General features: G+C 45.7%; 1 protein-coding gene across 2 annotated transcripts in view; it reads right to left on the reverse strand.

The window, feature by feature from the left end:
- sox2 (SRY-box transcription factor 2) overlaps positions 1 to 21,196 on the reverse strand; it is a 74,909-nt gene that overhangs the window by 22,131 nt on the left and 31,582 nt on the right. The window contains exons 1-2 of one of the 2 annotated variants that reach the window (XR_005097812.1): positions 15,907 to 16,490; positions 863 to 1,163 (exon numbers count right to left, since the gene is read on the reverse strand). The gene's annotated coding sequence lies outside the window, so the exon portion shown is untranslated. Of the gene's footprint in view, positions 1 to 862; positions 1,164 to 15,906; positions 16,491 to 21,196 lie in introns of those variants that run through there. The other variant, XR_005097813.1, reaches the window with a different exon arrangement.

Consider the following 21,196-nt stretch of genomic DNA (forward strand, 5'->3'; position numbering starts at 1 on the left):
TCATCGCTGTTAAAAGATGGGAGCGGGGTGGGGAGTAACGAGTGCTAATGGAGTATAAAAATAATCAGGATAACATAAAAACAAATTTTTAAATGTAAGGGTCACGATAATACTTACTAAAATATACAATAGCACATGCAGCATTATGTTTCTAATATAATGTGATTTAGTTTTCCTTTCGAATATGACCACCACAGTAAAGATTTATGGCGAGGGGAAAATATGCATAGAATAATAAATTGTATTGCCACTAGGGGCCGTACCAGGGACTGAAGACGCACAGAAAATAGTCAAAACACCGCCACTACTTCAACATTATTTTTTTAGATGCTTTTTTAAGACCTGCACTACATTGCTACATCAATAATACTTTTATTGCCTCGCTAATTACTGTTTGCTTTCCCCTAGAAATTGATCTGGAATAAAGTTTAGTTCACCATACAAAAGGTAGAAAAATAATGCACCGTAGCGGCAAAGTATAAAAAATAAATCACAAGGTCACAAGAAATATAAGGTTGCGAAATATGTTTAAATTAAAGGTTGGTTGAGTGAAAGTCATCTCCAAGGCGCAGTATCGTATGTAAGTTATGTTATTAATTATTAAAGAAATTTTGAAAATGAATAATAAACATTAAAATGCTCGATCAAATTATTTTCAAGCAAACGGCAGAAGATTAGAAAATCATTTTTACATTTAAACGGAAATAATAAAACGAAAAATACTAATAAGGTAAATGTTTGAGCCGGTCCGTGGGGCTTTCTGATGTGTCATTCCACAAGACTGCAGCAGGCACGAAACACACCCACTCGTGTCACACACACGCACGGATACACACCAACGAGTGTCCACGCTGCAACTTACTTGCTCTCGTGCAGTCTTGTCTTCCTCCTCTCGCCGTGATTGGCAGCGATGGGGGAAAAAAATGTTTTTCTTCTCTTTTGCCCTTCCACCGCCGTCAAATCTCGCCCAGCTGCGCGCCGCATCAGTTCACCGGTGGCCGGCCGTCATAGGTCCGCATGTGACGCCAACCCGTCCGGGGGCTTCGGATCCGGGCGGCGGCGGCAGCGGCGGCGGCAGCGGAGGCGGCGGCGGGGCGCGCCATCCTCGGTTTGCTCGCATCCGTCCTTCCGAGCGGCGCTTCCGCGTGTGCCGCGCGCTCGCCCTGCAACAAGGGAAGCCGTTGATGTGCAAAGGGGCCGATTGCAAAAGGAGAAGAATGCAAGCAAGAACAACAAAAGTCAGTTATAGCAAAGTCTATGCCTCTCCTCTCCTATCTTCCACCCCCTAGCTTAGCTCACATAATGAGCAGGAAAAAAAGCTTTATATTTTGTTCACTGGGTATTCACAGATAATTTGAAGCCATTGTTTCTGCCACAGATGGTTCTTTTTAATACAATAACGCGGCTCATTGTGAATGGCAAAGCCCACAATAAAAATCTAAAGCGTCCTCCTGAATAACCATTTTGTTCTCCTTGTATAGGCCGAACAAAAGCGCCGGTGAGGTAATGGCCTGCCTTATTGAAAGCTACAGAATGGGGATTTGATAAAGATTCTTTCTCTGCTCCTTTTTCCTTTGGCGGGTGACGGCAAAAGAGAGCACGCCGCAGCACCGCCAGAAGAGAACATTCGTTCGGGCTCGGCTCCGCTTTAATTATTGTCGCCGCCATTATTATTGTTTTGGCTATTAGTATTGTTTGTGTCGGCAGGGTTCAAAGGTGAGAGGTTGCATGCAGGCTGCAGCCATGCCCGTCAAGCGCAGGCGTCTCAAAGATTTCTACAATGGAGCTTAAATTCTGCATACATTATCCTGCCAAGGTCTGCTGCTGTGCATTTCACACAATTTTCAGGGGACAGACTGAAATGCATCCGCTGGAAACCTTTGCTCAGGAGTGCCACCGTGCCCTCATCACATCTTGCGGGCGGGCATAGCAGCCGACGCCGCTGAGGTCAAAGCTGCCGACCCCCAGGTGCACTGTTGCCGAGAAGCTTGCTCAGTCTTGTCCACGCTTCATGTCATTTGGAATTAACTGCCGGCTAATCAATAAGGTGTTTGGCAGCAAACACAATGGGCACGACGGATGATCGCAGGCCAAAGGGATTGGATGTCGTCGATCGTTACCATGTCAGCACCCACTGTCAATCAAAGGGGGCCATACCTGAGCGCATAAGTGTGCACGTGCGTGCCTGGTATCGGTACACGGTATCGGTGACTGCTCAAGAATTGATATGGGCCTGAAGAAAAACGGTACGGCCATTTCCGCGGTGCACGGCCTTCAAACTTGCAAACATACACAGTACAAGATTTTTTGCATCAGCAATAAAGGCAGGAAAATGCATCACTGAAGCTGGACTGAGTTCGTTAAGTGGGCCACAGCAATGACTCGTGCGGGTCTTGAGACTCAAGGGCGGACTGTAGCGGAAAAGCAGCGGGCTATGAGTGCTGCCGGAGATTTTAAGCCTCTGAGACAAACACGGCGGATGACACCCAGACGGGATGAGAGGATCAGCACTCTCACTCTCAATAGGCTTAGCGGGAAAGAAGAAATACGACTTTGACTTGCTATCTGATCAATCTGGGCTGTATAGTCAAAATCATATTAGTGAACTGAAGCAACTTTAATTATAAATCCGTCCGCATAGGCTCCACAGTGTGATAGCTAGGCCGCTAGCGAAGCGACAGGAAGAGCGCAACGACACCACGGGAGCCTTGAGAAACATCCGAATTATCTTTTAATGTTGGAAGACTTTTGACCCAAATCGCTGTGAGCGCAAAATGAAAAGAAAGCCGTCAAATGCATCAGGTCCATTCCGCTCACTTTGCGGTCAGACTGAACGCAAGCCGAGTGTTTCTGTCGACGCGGTTCCATCATGCAGTGGGTGGTTCTCAGAAAGTATGGAACTCGTTCAAAATGATGGATGCTTTCAAGCAAACTTTTGTGCAGTGTGCTGTGGAGAAATAGAGACAGAGATTGTCCAATGTTGCCGTAGTCAGATAATTTTGCCGTTTCAGAACGGATTAAAAAATATTTTGAAATGTATTATTTTTAACGAGACGCAAATCAGTGTTCACTCGCTCATTGGCACAAATGCCAATTTTTGAACAAAAATAGTGTGGCTCTCTCTAGACTCGGCAGATGTCGTGCCTAATAAAACGTCTTTTGAAGATGTAGCTTATTTAGAATTTGAAGTTACCAAGAGGTTTGAATATATGATCACATAAAGTAATGTTGATAGCATAAGCGCACCATCAAAACAATCCATCAGTAGAAACTGCCATCTTTGTCACATCGCGACAGATGACATCTATCATCAGGCTCTTTGTAAAGTATCAGATGAAAAGGAGACTTGGCCATCACATGAAGTGCATTCCAAATACATTTTCAAAACAAATTGGCTCGACAGTAAAGACAGCTCGTTTGATTGACAGTTAATAGTACTAATCCAAAGGACATCGCCCCTCACGCTCATTTCAAGCAGATTGAGGGAATTCAAGAAATCTTGATTATCGGCTAATAAGGCAAAACAAATTTGGTCAGTCGAAGGGAAAAAAAACATCAGATCTCACATGAACATGTTGAGCAAGTGACAGCCTCATTTTCGACCGACATTTCCTTGATGATGTTGGATGAATTGTCACATCATGTTCTCATCATGAAGCAAGTTTAGTAATATTTTTGAATGAAGCTTTTGGTTCAGCAACAGGTGTAAAGGTGACAGCTAACAGAGATGACAAACAACAATTTGTGTCTTTTTCCCTCTCACGGTGCAAATTTCAAACCGCTACGCTTAGCAAAACACGCTAATGCGCGTGGCTCAGCACACGCATTCCTTCTTGTGACACACGTCCACATCCCAGATGCTTCTCACTCCCACTGTCACACTCTCTTGCTTTGCTGACCACTCTGGGTTTTGTTTACCGGCCAATTTAAATGCCAATGCGGATGTTTCTAGAAAGCGCCGTAATCCGCGCAGTCTACTGTGAGGCCCCGGCCCTTTGTTTGGGATTACTGCAGTTTAGCGCCGGCTAACAATGAGGAGATGAGCAGCTCACCTCATCGACGCTAATGAAGTGTGGAGAGTTATTTTGCCGTTAGCTAGGTGCCACCGAGCGGAAACGATACCTTCGCGATTAAAAAAAAAAAACGATCACATGCTCAACCATTTCAATCTATGGTATTGCTTCTGGTGGCAAAATGAGAGAAAACCATATTCACACCCAACAATTAAAGAAAAGACATACTAGCATAATTTGATTGAGTTTTGTGAACAAAATTGAGTGTTTGCACTTTTTTCTGAGCATCTAAGCCCGTGTCGCTGGGGTAACGAGGCAGAGGGGGCAACAGGATGACCAAAACCATTTTGGCTTGGCACACTCTGACAGCAGCCGTCCGCACTGAGACTATGCTGGCTTCTCTTCTGACAAAGAGCTTGCCTGGCATTTGCTAGAAAGGATGGAGAGATTTGGAGTTATTTATTTATTTATTTATTCGGGGGGGGGGGGCCTGACCCCCACACATGTGTCGTTTTTGAGTAGTGATGCCAACACATTACGCTTACCGGTAACTCACAGTAAGTACGAGAAGAAGGTGCAGAAATGTCGTTCAACGTAACTCCAGAACTTTTTTTCCATCATCACCATCACAGATAGGAGTAAATAGCATCAGTTTCTCTCTTTCCATTTTGAACCTCTGCTCTTTTATTCTTAAATGACTGCTATTGCAAAATGGCTGCCTCATCCGGGAATTTGAGCTCACAGATCCCTCTGGTGAACTGCGACAACATCACGAGGTCACGGTCTGATGTCAACTCGGAACGTGCAGAATTCTTGCTTCGCGGCCTTCTCTAACATTCCGTGACGTTTCGGGCAATGACTCTCATGAAAAGACACAAAGTAGCCGTCGTGACACGCTGGTTGGCAGGACGACAGAGCGCTCAACAGCGGCAATAAAGTCGAGACGCCGTAAAAGTGCCATGTTTATCTTTGGGCTGAGAAAGCTCGCACCTCGCCGATAACGCCGGCGCGCGCTTGTGCGTTTCAGCGCTCACTCAAACGACGCGGTCGTGACTTGACGCTCGTCCGTCTGCGTACTATTTAAACAGCACTTGTTGAATTTCACAACAAGCTCATAAAGGATGCAGAAACGTGTCGGCGTCCACGGGAAAAGCAAGCAAGGCTGTTTGCCTAGGAAAGGTGAAGAAAGTTGCTGAGAGAAACCAAATGGGAGTGGAGCATGAAGATTTTCTCCATATGTTATCTTCAAACGCTGCCCAACGTATTGTCCGTGAAAACGAGATGACTTCAATGATGTTCACATGAGCGGTCCCAACACCAAATATTTCTTGGATCCTGAGCCCAAACAATGGCAGCATCTGCTGCCAGACCAATTTCGTAATGGAAAGCCCCCTCTCTCTCTCTCTCTCTCTCTCTCTCTCTCTCTCTTCTCATTCTGTGAGCCTTGCTCGCCCGGCCAGTCACGAATGTAAATGAAAAGCAGTGGGCCAGAGAGTTGCTGATGTGTGGGCAGGGACAAAGCCCGAGTCCCAAAGCATTGTATGAGCCCCGTGACACATATCCCAACATCTCTCTTACGTCCACGCATGCATGAACACACGCGCACACACACACTCCACAAAATCTTTATTGACAGCTCCTCAAGATCGATAAAAAGGATCTTGAAGTTGAGCCTTATTTGGCCGCATCATCTTGAAAGTGGCTTCTCTGGAATATAGCGGCCATACTGTACAATGGTCCAGCCAGGCGTGTGTAATTTGACATTGATTTCCACCCCTCACTTCTGCCTTCTTAGCCCCTGAGTCACTGCACACAACACAACACACACACGCGCGCACACACACAACACAAATGTAACTTCATCACATTTGCCGTTAATGCACATTCACAATAAGGCCATTTTCTCGTGGCCTCTGGTCATGCAACCTGTTCTTAAGCTTTTGTGCTTTCTTTCTTTTTCATCTTCAATTTTCTCGTCCCATCATGCGCAGACCTTTTTTTTGTGGAAGACTTCACAGGTCACTGTTCTTTCTCTATAATGGACAACTTGTGTTAATGTTGTGTGTATAGCAATTTTTTTCCCCTGAACTTTTCCCAACTTTGAGTGCCAACCGCTGCGGTCGCTAATTTAGTTTTTTCTTTCTCACAAAAACAAACCTGACAGCAATATAAGATTTGTATTTTGCTTTTGAATTTGCCAGGCTTATGACAAAAATAAAGTGCAATTGCACATCCACTACAGTAGGTGGCAATCTCTCTTTTTTTTCAACCAATTGATGCACTTTGAATATTTTGCTGTTACCGACTAAAAAACAATACGACTAAGTTCTTTTTTGTTTTAAGACGCTCTTCATTTATTTTTTGTGTGTTTTGTTCAATGTTAAAAAGGCCTCAAAGTAATGCAACAGAGCGTTGGGGGCACGCAAAATGTTTTCGGGCTCACAGAAAATAATTGAGGAGCAATGTTCTGAACAGCTGACCTAAAAGATTGCCAAAATGAATCTGATTTTGTACAATTCGATTCATAATGAAAATCTTGCTGGGCCCGCTAATAAATGATACTGCTGGAATTGCAGTTTCGAGGGCCATAGCTGACCACTTCTGGACGTACGCAGTCTTCTGCTTTTGTGACAGCATCAAAATCAGATATAAATGAGCTCACATTTCGGGCTGGCAGGACCACCTGTGACCTTAAATTTGGGCTATTCCAAATCGTCCACGCTCTGATGACATTTGCGTCTCGAGAACACTTTTCATGTCACTGATCCGATTTCACTCAACTGTGATGGCAGCTTTATTGTAAAAGTAGCATGAGAAACATCTGACGACATATTGTCTGTTTGACCTGAAATCTCAGAATGGCACGCACTCAGACACGCACGCACACACGGACAGTTGTCAGTCACTCTTTTGAGAGCGCCCTGTTGTTGGTTAAGTCTGACACTGCGCCTCAGCCACTTTAAGCCTATTACTGTATTCATTCACTGCTGTTCACAACACAAACACACACACGCACACACACACGCAAAAACAGCAGCGCTATCAGAGAGACCTTTTCAGTAAGCCGAGCATATCCTGGAGCCGTATCGCGCATCATCCTTCCCTCGACAAACACCGGAGTGTATGTCGCACACAAAATGGAGATCTTCTTTTTCCTGGAGGTGGCGTGTTGCTGTTTGTTGAGGGTATCGCTTACAGCCAAGGCGCTTGAAGAAAGACAAGCTCTCCTGTGGCGTTGCTTGTGTGCCTGCGCCTGCGCGTGTGTGTGTGTGTGCGTGTGTTTTCAGAGTGGGGCTTTGCTGTTTCCGCCGGCGTTATCAGTTCTATTCCAATGTATTTCTTATCGAGGTGGCGGTGTGAAGGGAGGCGGGGTGGGGGGACTGGAGGGGTAGGGCGCGACCGACAATACAAGCTTATCAAACGTCCTCAGCCTTGATTCCACCTGTCACTCAAGACCCGCACGCACATGGACACGCGGCGGCGGCGGTACGAGTGGGCCTTTTTGATTGATAGCTGGCTTTGCCAACAAATAGAAAGCCGGGATCAACATTCGGGTGGCCTTTTTTTTCCTTATACACACGATGCACCGGCATAACCTGTGCAGGGACGCGCGCGTGTGCGTCTGAAGCAAGCCCCAACATTCCAGAGTAACAAAAGTGGCATTAGGGATGCATTAGTTGGCCTTGCAGCGAGAATCCCGTCAATAACGGCCGCCAGAATAAACCGTCGAGCCTCGATAAGAAGACAAAAGGCCAGTGAGATAGCACCGGGAGGAGAGTGGCGGAGGGAGGGGGAGGAAAGGATCAATAGAGAGAGAGGATGGACAGATGGATGGATAGATGGATGGATGGATGGATGGTACGAAGGAGGGAGAGAGCGGCGATCAATATGAAGTGAGGAGAGAAAGTTTTCACAAAGGGACAAGACGGTTGAGGGAGTAATAAATGGAGGCATGGAGGAGGGAATGCTGAGTGTTGGATTTGGCCAAGACAAAGTTCGCTCATGGCAGTGTAATGTTTTCGATTCTGCTTAGAAATCATTTGCCAGGCAATGCCAGGCAAATGATATACGTATATTACATAAATTATATATATATATATATATACAGTATATATATATATATTTTTTTTTGAAACAACCAGATAGAGCCTGTTGTCAGTCATTTATTTATTTATTTATTTATTTATTTACTTATTTATTTATTTATTTATTTATTTGACGAGGTGATTGTAAATGAAGTTTACTACGATGTAGCCTGTGACAAGAATGAGTTTGACCCCTTTTTGCTGGAGGCGCAACGTGATGAGCGTGGAGGGCAACTCAGAGCAGCAAGTGTTTCACCGACTCGTGTTAATTAATTTTCTTCATTCATACGAGGAGCTATAGGTAATGATCTCGACGGAGGGACAAGAATACAGACAGGGAGATGGAGGAGAAAGGGAGGGAGGGCATCCTGTTCCTGTCAGCGAGGCGGCGAGCTGTCACACAAAGACACAATGAGGCCCTGCAACAAACAGCCACTTAAAAAAAACAGCCTGGCAACATAGAGCAAATTCAATTAGAGAAGTAATTAGCAGATAGAGGGCCAGGCAAGCCGGCTGTGGCCACGCCGCAAAACAGGATTTAATAGGTGCGAATAAGAGGAGGACGCTGTCATAATTAAGAGGCAATCGCCTCCGCCAATGAATGCCTAAAAATACAAACGCGCCCCCCCCCATGTAAAACTATTAATTCACTGATCACAAAATAGTTGCAAAGATGATGAATATGACGCTCATTTTAAAAGACTCATTTCTGAAAAGATAGCAAGACAATTGCACATAATGCATTCTGCCTGGCATTTATATTGCTAATTAATTTTCTGGGATAATTTATGGAAGGACTGCCCCCCCCCCTCCGTTCTCACCCTTGCATGAGTGAGTGAGTATTTGTTGCTGGCACAGAGCGCAGAGTCTGCCGAACAGAGCTTGAAACGCCTCCTCGCACAACGTCGCTACTCATGAGCGAAACAAAATACAAAAACATTTCAAAATATTACAGCTTCTTAACTTTCCACCTCAGCACCCCTGAACGCTCTCTTCGTGTGTTTCGCTTTCCACTTCACAGTCCAACAGAAAGAAAAACAGCAAATACATTCGCCGATAAGCGTGTGAAATAAATCCCCGGGTTATTGATTGATTTGTCGCGCTGAGGATGGAGCACGGCGGCGGTGGCGGCTATCGCATCACACCTGCAGCTTCTCTGCCACGCCCCAAATTTGAGCCAGGACGCTTTGCTGCAAATGACTGCGGGACCCAAAATCAGTGAAAAGAATTCAAGCTAAAATGATTCAAAACATTTTAGCTGACTTTCAACATGATCAAAACTATTTTTTTCTATTTTTGCAAATGAGACGCAAGCGCCAATCCGAGCAGGGCCGGCCGGACAAGGGGAAAGTGTCCAGGCTGTGATGGAAAACTGAATTTCCGCACCAATAAATACAGATTTAGTTTCTCGGGCCCAGTTAAAAAATAGAGTGGAAGAATTTGCATATGACAGTTGGGGTTATTTGGTGGCCCATTTTGGAGTGATGCGAGAGCAAAATATCCACTTAAGCATATCATCTTGACTGATCGGGACTCATAAGCCAAGCAAGAGGCTGAGAGGGGAGGATAACTCTAATATGGCCGCCGCTTTCTATACAGGACTAGTTAATGCCATTCAGCCAGGAAGCTAGCTGATGGACCGGCGAGCCGAGCCAAGCAAGGCAAAGAGATGGACATTAAGTGGCCGTCCGAGTCCGCGGCCTGCCGCTTTAAGAGCCAATTACCAATCTCATGGAGTTAATGCCCGAGATGAGATGAGACGAGAGGAAAGGGGATCGCCAGGACGTATGACAGCGAGACAAACTGTGGCTTTGCGATTAGCGTTTGCTAATCTGATGGGAGCATCAGCGAGCATCAACACATCAGGAGAGAAAGCAAAATGAGACTTTTGGGGGGGCAAGGAAAGACGGAGATCTCGCCGGTGGCGTTGGCATGCAGATTACAAGCGTGATCTCCGGGTTTAGAAAGCATTGAGCCAATTAGCAACGTTATCTGAGAAACGCTTTAATTTGCCATTCAGAGCTGCAACGGGGGCCCCGCCAGCTGTCAATGAGTGTGATTAGAGCCCCAATTGCGGCTTCGGAGGGCCCAAACATCTGCTGCCCGAGTGACTCGGAGATGTGGGCGCGGGAAAAAGAGAGCTCCTCTTCAGAGGCGCGCCGGCATCTGATTAGCAGAAGAGAAGACAGAGGAAGGAGGAGATGAAGAGCGCAAGAAGAAGTGCAAAGACCTGCATTGCCCTCCCGCCAGCCGAGGAAGGCCCATCTGCGTGCCCTCACACTTGAGGCAGGCACGGCAGATGTCGAAGCAGATTGATTTTCATTCAGCTGTCACCACGCGCGTGCACGCACAGCAAATCACGGCATCGAGTACCCGGGCCGCTGTTGGCTGTCATTTTGCCAAGCGTTTTCTCTCCTTCCTGTCATTTCCTCATTCTCCAGCCCTCCCTCGCACTCTTCCTCCGCCCGGCTCACTCAACGGGCACGAGCGGCATCTCGACGCCACATCTGCTGCTCAAATTAAATCATTTACAGTCCATAGAGAAACGAGACGTTTAGGGACAATACAGCCGGTGGGGAATCAGCGTGCTTTCTCTTCTGCAGCTAACGCGAGTGTCTCGACTAGCATCTGATTATAAGTCAATACACTGTTTTTTTGCAGTGTGTTGCAAATGAGAGGATTGAAAATGTAATGGAGTGAGCTTATGGTGTGGCCTTTGACTCTTGAGTAGTCACCAAGTAACAATACCATTAGTCATAGTAGTAATCATTTTAAAGAAATCATATCCCCAAAATAGCATTTTTCTGCTCATCGTCTAATTTCGAGGTCCTGATCGTAAAACGTTCACGGTTGAGTTGTGAGGGCCAATACCTTGAAATAAGGCCGAGTATTGGAACGATACGATAGTTAGCAACGGAACTTGCCCATTCGTAGCCAATAGTCGACTTCAAACGTTGATATGAAGTCATAAAGCTGACTCGTCAACTTGTCCACTATTTGGTTCAAGCCCCACTTGGCCTTTTTTGCTCCAAATATACTTTTTCCAAAGTCTGCCACTGCGAACAGAGCGAGCTCTGTTCATTGGCTATGAGTGACCATTTCTCTTCTAATCAAATGATGCTTTCCCGTGCTTCCATTTCCAGAACATGCCATGTTTTGTTGTGTTTTGCTCGCCAAAGAATTCATTGAAGGGCTATTAAGGACGTGTGATATAAAGCTGTTGTCCAGTAAGCTGGCCTGGGAATGGACTGACTCTTGTCAGATCCGTCCAAAATACGAGCGTCGCGCTCATCCATCATTACAGCAAGACAGTGCAGGCCTTTGTTTGGGCCATTCTGGCCCGCGCCGGACGGGCCTGCGTGGCTACTGGCAGCACCGTAATGTGTGTTTGGGACAAGAAAGAAAGACAGCTGGAACCGTGTCAAACAGTGCAAGTGTGTGCGAGCCAGCGAGCGAAGAAGCGAGGCAGTTGACCCGGTGTCAATTAGGGAGCCCGTATCGTTCCGTTCCCCAGGGCGAGGCTGACTCAAACATTAAATCATTTCATTCATTTCCACTAATCATGCCGTTTCTGCCTCTTCCACGTCTCGCAAAACTTGGGCTGCCAGACATTTTTATAAGGGGGAAAACAAAGATGAAAATCGCTGGAATTGAAGCAGCAAGTGACAAACCAAAACAACAGCAATTTTTGTAAAAAAAGGTTTACTTCAACAACTTACGAACAATAATGTAATCTGATTCATATTGTGTTTGCCAACTATGAGTTAGGCAGGCGGCCATTTTGCCACTTCCTGTCAAACGAAATGACATCAGTGCCGGGTGGGCTATGCTTGCAAATGTCCCATGACCAAACCCAGAAAATAAGTGAGTTGTTATCACTCGAATAGACCAACAATGCTGCTCACTCATGGTCGCAAAAACTGAAGCCATCGGCGGCCATCTTGTATTGCACCAAACTTGAATACATTGATTTTTCTCCAAAGCATTTTCACCTTATTTTCCATCTTTTAATTTCAGTGCTTCCGCATGACCTCGCCCGCTTGAAAAGTCTCGCCCACATTGCAGCAATGATATTAGTTACAAATTCTCTAACTGATTTAGTCATAAATCCTGCGGTTGTGATTACTCGTGGCTGGTGGCATACTCCAAATCAGCTTTTCCATAAAATCCTCTGACAAACTATTGTTGTTCTTTGTCTCCATGTAACTCTAATCCTCTTTCTGCTTCTCGTCCGCCTGCAACCCGCCATCATCCTCCCCAATTGCGAGAAAATGCCTCAGTACTGACCGCTGTGGCACACGCATGCACACACACACACACACGCACACACACACACACGCACACACACACACACTCAGAGCTAGTACGTGCACTTTACTGGGGGTCTTGCGTCCACACTTTGCATTTGAGTCCATGTGTAAAGTGAAGTGTGTATTGTGTACCTTGTATTGTGTACTGTGAATTGTGACTGCGTTAGCGTCCACGTCAAAAGGCCTTGGTCGAACTACGGAGAAGACCAGATGTGCACGCGCAGTGCGTGTTGGCTCCTTCTCAGGTTGACGTGTGTCCCCGTCGTCGGTATGCTGCGGATCAGTTTAAGCCTTGCCGAGCTATTGTGGTGCAAAAGCCCCCCCATCCCCTCTCTCATCTTTTGTAACCTCTTTGTTTGATAATGCATACAGCTACGCTTGCGCTAATATGCAAATACCAGCAGAACAACACTGGACCGCCGTCACTGGCTTCTTCAATTTCAGCCAAATGACAAACATTTGCTGTGGGCAAAATGGAAAGCGTTGTGCAACTAAAATGTGCTGATAGCACGTCATCAATGGGGATATTAACACAACATTTTAAGTGTGGGAACCGCTATAAACAGTAGAATCAACTATTCAGCAACAAGGGGGCCATTTGTTGACCCGTATCGATTATGACTCTTTGTTCCCTCCTCCATGTTAAGGTGGTGGGTCGGGATTTTTCTTTCATTAAATTCAATACTTTTTTTATTCAGTTAGTGGGTAGCAAGTCTGCCTCAATGTTCTGAGGATATGTTTGGTCAAGGTCTACAGTGAGCACTGGCGGAGCTAGAAGGGGGGGGCTGCGAGGGCCCCCCACCCCACTCCTGAAATATGCTTGGACAGCCCAGATAATTGACTTTTGGGTATTTTCAGATTTTTCCTGGATTTTTTTCCACATTTCCCCTTGTGGCCCATATGGTTTATATCTTGAATGTTTCTTGAAAATGTTTCAAGTTTGTAAATTTTTTGTTTGTGATTGTCAATGTGATTGTCATAAGCTGCTAATAAGATGTTACCTGTATTCGCCAGTAAAAAAAAAAGTAAGCACACATGCTTCCTTTATATAAACACATTCATACATTTCTATGTTCAATTTATTATTATTATAAGCTTAGTTGCTCTCCTTCGTGTTTCAAAATCACATCTGTGCCCCTGGCTATGGTACATCTACTTTCTTTGCCAATTCTGGAGCATTCGTGCTAAAAATAGAAACACTGCCACTAATGTGAAACGGCGTGATATTTCATGAAAAGAGATGCAACACTATGTCATCGAGGCGCTAGCAAAGTTTTCTTCATCTTAAGTAGCAGTCCCTCAGCAATATAAGCCTCTCCGCCTCCCCATCTTAATGCTTTTGATAGCACATCAGGCATGGAGGGAAGGGCACGAGATGGAAGATGTGCTTTCTTTTGGCCAAAGCAGGCATCACCTAAAGGATGGAGATAAAGGCCCGAGTCCGTTCTGTCTGTCTGCCCGAGTCCGTCTCTCCGCTCCCTGCATTAAGACGATGTCCGGCTTCTTTTCAGACCCAGCCACTCTGAACGGTCACAGAGCTTTTGTCCCCCACCCACTCAACACATTATTACCAACCACCACCACCTCCCCCCAAGCCTCACTGATGAGCATCTGCAACAGCCCAGAGGCGATACACTAAGAAAGTGTGCAAAATGGAGGAATAGAGTGGGGAAAAGAGGGTGAGCACAAGCAACTTGAGGGTGAAAGCTAGACGAGACAAAAGGAAGACAGAAGGATGCCCAAGTGGTTGGAAGACGCGTGGGAGGAGAGGAGCAGGGCACGGAAAGGAGGCCGAGTCTTTAGGAGCAAGCCGGGCGGCACTAAGCGTCTCTGTTGCTGCCCAGTCAGGCCTGCCGTACCCGAGGCCACAAAAAGCAGCCCTCCGCCTCGCACCACGTCACCCCTTGACTGCTGACTGACTTTCTTTGCCCTCACAATTGACTTGTGGCAACTTTGCAGACAACTAATTACAACAAATCTGAGATGAGACTGAAATGACAAGTACATTGGTTGAGTGACATCCATTGATTACGGAAGCGAGGAACAGCCAATATGGAGTAAACATTTTTGACTGACATTTTTCATGTTCGTCTGAATGTATTTGTGAGTACGTTCAAATGTACTCGTAGGCTAAATGCTAAAAAGTTAGCTTACTTAACTTTCAAACATGTTGATATAATGTCGGCTAAAATGCAAAAAAAATTTGTTGTTTTTTTAAACTCGCATATGCGTCAATTAAACACACTATATGATGTTTGGCCAAATTATCTTGGCTACATATCGACCTTATATCTAGTATTGACCTGGTTTTAAAATAGTACGCATAGTCCGTTCGAGTGAGTGCACATACAATTCAGCGTCCACGATTGGGATCTTAGTGAAACATTGTGAAAATTCTGTTCAATATGGCCACCAATAACACATGCTATTTCACAGCCTCTACTTGGGCGCTGAGTAACCAATGCGTGCCGAACAATAAGAAACAACCGATATCAATTAGACACCTACAACTTGAAGGATCAAAAATCATAAATGCAAACGCGGGTGTCATTCCTGTCGCAGCTTACATCTTGACAAGATGGAGAACACTGAGAGCAGTCCACGCACGCACACACACGCACGCACATACAAACACGCACAGCCAGTGGCCTTCGGGCTAATTGCTAGATTGAGGCAGATTTTCCTGTTCACTTCAGGGCTGTAATTGTGAGCAGAGAGGAATGACAGGGCTTCAAGCTGAGAGGACAAATCACCAGGGGCCAGCGATTATGATGCTTGTGAATGTGTTCGTGTGCATATGTGTGTGTGTGTGCGTGCGTGCGTGTGTGTGGAGAGGGTGAAGGGTTAAGTCAAACATCACTCAATTCCAGGTTTCTGTGGCACTGACCTCAAACAGCCTCACATCAATTCCCTCTCTCTTCGACCCACAAGCACTTGCACTATATTTTACCGTTGAACCACTTGAAGAAAATTAAATGGCCATTAATATGCCATATCAGGTTGTAACATATTCACGTATGCAGGCAGTTTGCAAATGGAGGTCAGCCGCTAATACTGTATTGTCAAATTCTCTGAGCGGGTGTGCCGTGTGCATGTGCAAATTAGCATTCTCGGTCAAGTCCAAATATTATTTGCACTTGCTAATTGAACATGATCTCCCAGCACATGACTCCAGGTCGACCGCAGCGTAATCTACAGACCTGACGCCTCTGACGCAAAGCCGGATTAACATCAACTGGCCTGGCTCTCATCATGGCATTTTGCCTCATTTTCCTGCTGCGAGAGACTTGTTGGACTCTGCAGGCCAGGCTGCCTTCACACAGATGCGTGCTCTGAGCATGGAGCACAGCAATGCGCCTTTTACACCCGCTAAGCAACACACCAGCGCAGCCCACGTAGGAAGAGTCACAACAGCTAAAGCTTTCTTCCTTTCAAGGAGGTGCGGAGTTAAACCTTTCCAAGGTGAGCTCGTTAAACCTCGTGCAATTTTGAGCCTACCTTTCAGTGATGTCATGGTGCATCTTCTGACAAGGCCTGCAATCCTGCTCTCTGATTGGACATGGGCTGCTTCCCCTCCGGTGTTCCGCTGCAGGAAAATGAAGGCACAGTCCGCTGCTCTGACGCAAGAACACGGAACTCTCTTCCCGGATTTCCGGGACGTCTTTGACAAGGACCGTTGCAGTATTTCTTCCGAGGGAAGCTTTAATGCCCTCGATGACAATTCTCGGCCCACGTCGACCGCTTCGCCTTTTCCTTTTCCTTCCTCTCCTTCACCTTGCTGCCACGCCATCTGGGCCATCCCAGCCCGGTCCTCCCCCTTAGCTCCCAGAGCCTCCGGTGGGCCTTTCTCCGTGCCTCCCTGCCTTTCCTGCAGCCTACCTCGCCTCACCCGGCCGGCTCCCTCAGCCCCAGCGTTGTGCTCAGCGTTCAAGGGGAGAGCCAACTCGGAATGCCTCGGCTCTAGACGTTTTGTCCGAGCCCTAGGTCTCTTTCACTGAGGCAAGATTAGTTCATACAAAAACTCAACAATACACCACTGAAAGCCATTGTTGATATTCAACATTTTTCACATAGCGGAGCAGAATAGACAATGTGGCAGCCGGGAAAGCACGAAGTGGACTTGGGTGCCTGATGGCTGATGGTATCAAGAGCTCAGTGAGGGCCTTAATCCTCTTGTGCACACACATACACACAAATAGACACACTTTCAACATCTTGGAGACGCTGAAATCAATAATGCCGGTCCGCGTTTGCATCAGTGGGTGGGTGAGTGTGATAGCGAGAATAAAGGGAGTCACTTTGTGCCGTGTGTGTGTGTGTGTGTGTGTGTGTGTGTGTGTGTGTGTGTGTGTGTGTGTGTGTGTGTGTGTGTGTGTGTGAGTGCGTGCGTGCGTGTGTGCGCACTATGGCACCATACATGCACATGCACGGTTTGTGTGAAAAGATTAAGGTCACACACACACAATGACTAAAGTGATTCTACAAAAAGAGGACCACAGACATCCATCTATCCATGATCACCTTATATTATCACATTCACGCAACAGCCTGATCGATAATTAGCTTTGAAATCGGAAGGCAGAAAATTCTTTGTTCAACTACTACTTATTTTAATGGGCGGACAATTTCCAAGAACATGAATTCGTCACGATTTGCCTCGGTGGGCCCGATCTGGCCCCTGGGCCTTGACTTTGACACCTGTGCTGAACAAATGTTTATCTTGCCACATATGCGTGTCGCGTGGAATTTAAATTGCATTACACGATGGGTAATTTGAAGCAATATGTTAAGAACGGTTTACAAGGGAACAAAAAAAACCTGACATATCACTCGCCTAGTTTCGGTAATCCCTAGAACACAAGCCAGCTTGGAGTCAGACTATCTGTATTGTCATACCCTCATGTCACGTAGACCTCATAAATCATGTCCTGCAGACAGAAACATTTCATAAAGGACTATTTAAAATGTTTGCTAACATTCTGTTCCATAGAGTCGGAGTGAGACATGTTAATTGTGTGCTAATGATATGTAATGAATGTCATCAGCCCAGAAGCATGGGCTAACGAGCTAAATGAACTGGCACTAATGGGCCTGTTAGCTTATCTAAGCATGTACATTAGCCGCTGACATCAAGGGCTCTTTCTCTGCTGACAGAGGCAGCCATGTTGCGTGCGGCACGATTTCACTCAAAGCTGCCACTGATATCACACTTCTTTTTAAGTTCAAAAGATTCCTAAAAACAGCAACAGTAACAAAAAAAGGAAGTGGAAGAATTAGATTTTTACTTTGAAAAAAACATCCCAATTATTTCTCCATATAAGACAGCGTATAATAACTTATTGCGCAATCTTTATCCTCATTTCTGGGGCTCCAGATCCGAAAGGATCCAAGTGCCAGGCTTTCCCAGTTTCGCGAGGTAGCACAGAAGAGGAAGAAGAGGAGAACCAAGGGAGGGGATAATTCCTCTGGCAGTTTTTTTTTCCCTTGCAAAAGCCCAATTGACAGCTGATTGATGGCTATCTTCACAGCCTGACAAAGAGCAGCATTAGCATATCTAAAGCCACGTACAGTACAATTGGGGCAAACAGTAAATTACATGTTACCTCTGCTCCTCTTTCTCCACACGTTACCTCTTTCTCTCGCTGCCTCTTCACGCACTCACTCATTCAAAGCAAAACCACGAAGGCAGGAAAACAAAACAAAACAAAGTACGCTTCTTGTCTCTTGTGTGAGCTTAGTACAGCTTGACAGTTCCCTTTGAAAGACACTCACAAAGGCCTGAATACAGAAGAAAACGCACGCACACCCAAATTGCTCGTGTGCTCCCCACTGCCAAAATGCCCTTGCGCAAGGCAGCTCACATCACTCTGATATCATTGAGTGTGTTTCTCTATTAATAAAAACGTCCATATTTTTTTTTGCACAAGCCCAGCAGTTATTTGGTGTTTCATTAAGGAACAACGCTAATGTAATGTGTCAATAGGTTAGTGGTTGAGTAGTTTTTAGAAAAGCACTTGAAAATCAGTTGTTTTTTTTTCATTTTCCAAACGCTTCACCCTCCATTTGTTCTATCTCATCCTAAACATAATGATGGTACAGGCACTTGAACTATTGTGGCACATTTTGAGGCCATGTTGCTCGCTGCTAGCGAGCACACACTGGCCTCGTCTCTTCTCGCTCAATCTTTTCCCGCCTCTCCCGCACTTAGGCCAGCAATCTGTTCTCTAATTGTTCATTCATGGTGTGAATCCTTAAATAGGGGCCCGAGCCAGGCGCTAAGATAATGACTCACTCGTCGTCGTTAGCTAGCGTGGCAAAATTACTGCTTGGTGCAGATCCATGATGGGACTTGGCTACAATGAGAGTGATTAGTCTTGTGTCTTCTGTACACAGACCTGCTTTGCGGTTAAGCGGCAAACAGAGAAAAGCTCCTTTTTTAGGCTATAGAAATAGGCCATAAGGTATAATAACAATGAAGTTGCCTCTCGGAATTTGATACAAGATGTGAACGTAAAACTGGATGCGGATGAACACAGTATGTGTATGTATGTAAAATGTTACACATTGAACAGTGTGTACATACACAAGTTAGCTACTCTGACAAACTTTGACTGAACTCGAGGTCATTCCGGATGTTGCCCATTACTTGGTTAATGCTCTTAAAACGCATGACTTGCAGTAATCCTCATCACGACAAAGCTGTTGTCGTCGTGACAGCAGGTGCTAAAGCCTCAACTACACCAGCTGAGCCCCAAAAGACAGGAAATGCCAGAAGGAATACTTACAGCGACGACTTAATGAATGATGGACTTTGAATCACGCAGCGACATGGCGCACATCGCCGACTGGCGCTCTCAGACAACGGGCGGGGACGCAAGACAAAAGCAGCATGTTAAACGCAGGAGATGATCATTGGCAAGCGTTTACATGATAGTACTGCACCGCAGAAGCTCGCCGGGCCTTCTTAAATCCCCCGGAAGGACCAGCGTCAGCCCTCGGGCGACGCGTCTCACAGTGTGTGTTTGCTAGCTAAAGAATAGCACATTTAAAATTCTAACTAACTCGAATGTTAAAATCACTGACCATTAGCACTTGCTAACAAGGGAGCTACTAAAGGATAGCTACAAAAATATAAATGCACACACATTTTGAGTTGTGCGTAGCATTAGGAGAGGATCATCTCTGCTGGGAGTTGGATTCTTATTACAGTATACGGATGCACTATTAATCAACATATTGATTAGCGCTAATTATCATTCCACTCTGTTTAACTCAGCAGGTGAACTCTTGTGTGTGTGCGCGAGTTTGGGCATTCATGCATGTATGTGTGGCTCCATATGTGCATGCAAACGTACGTCTTTGTCTCGCCTGTCACCCTGAAGGTTATCTCCATGGCGGCAGCATTGTCAGGTGACAGCCGTATCCCATGATGCCAAGCGAGACGTCAAAAAGTCCTTCCAAACGAGGAGCCCTTGATGAGTTGTAACGCACGCCCACACAAAACACACTTGCCAGTGTGTGTGTGTATGTGTGTGTGTGTGTGTCTGCTTCAGGAGAGAGGCTGCTCAGACTTTGATAAGCTATCACATATCCCGGGCAGTGGTCTCTAACTGCACATCAGGCCGAAAACACTGCGTGACAACCAAATCAAGCGCACCCAGACCGGACGCCATGGCAACCAAACGCAAACACATACAAACTGGCAGCGTATCGAAAACATATGTTTCACTGAAACACATTTGAAAGGGATAGAGCCTTTTAATTAGGGCCGGGCTCCCCAAATATAAGCGGTCTTTGCAAAGAACCTGTCATTGAGAGGCATGCCTGTTGCGCAATTGGCCCTCGTGCACAGCGGGAAGCCCGTAAAGGCCGCTGTAGCATTCAGACATCACTGACATGATGACACGTCTCTGTGATTACTTTTTTGTGTTGAAGATTGCGCAACTGGCCCTGACGCATACATCCTCAATGAGCAGTGTAACAATTACAAACTTACAGCATCCTGGAAATGAGACGTGACAGAGGAAAGATGCTAATATTGGACAGATTGTGTTTTCTTTCACTCAAGATCGCTCTCTCACTCGCACACACACAAAAGAAACAAAGAGTTGTGATGTCAGCGACACTGCTCCCGTCAGAGCATCTTGCTCTCGGCTTCTGTTTTGTTGCCATGTTGAGGGACACTGAAAACTGGAATTCACACGCTTCTGGGTTGGGCCTGATTGGTCTCACTGTTCAAACTATCTGGTCATTATTTTTAGCATTCGTCATCATGCCTAATGTCAAATCTAACCTAAACGTAGACTATTAGCATGTTTCAAAGAAAGGACTAAGAACTGATTCCTCAGTTTTTTTTTAGTGTCAGATCGGCAGTTCCGCAGCCTTTATCTTCATCACATCTCTACCTCTGCACTTTGTCATCCTTCTCGCTTCTCTGCTAATTAACTTTATTACGCCGATAGCGCCCCACTGCCTCTGACGAAAACAATTACCATTTCTCCCCCTTAAGCTTTCTCATCAGGCCTTGTGCATCCTTTGGCAGGGAGGCCAGCAATTAGCTTTGCTGCTGTAACACCACAGTATGTCTCTGTCAAAACGTTCAATACCAGAACAACAACTGGCTGCTTTAGCTGAAAGACTAGATATTACAACAAACAAGCAGTGAATTTTATTTATGTGTAAATATATATATATATATTTATGTGGATATATACGCAGGAGATGATCGTTGGCAATATATATAGTGAAGGAATGGGGTCGAAATACAAAAAGTCCTGCCTAGCTACAA

The sequence above is a fragment of the Syngnathus acus genome, chromosome 4 (genome assembly GCF_901709675.1).
Source record: "Syngnathus acus chromosome 4, fSynAcu1.2, whole genome shotgun sequence".
Lineage (NCBI taxonomy): Eukaryota > Metazoa > Chordata > Actinopteri > Syngnathiformes > Syngnathidae > Syngnathus > Syngnathus acus.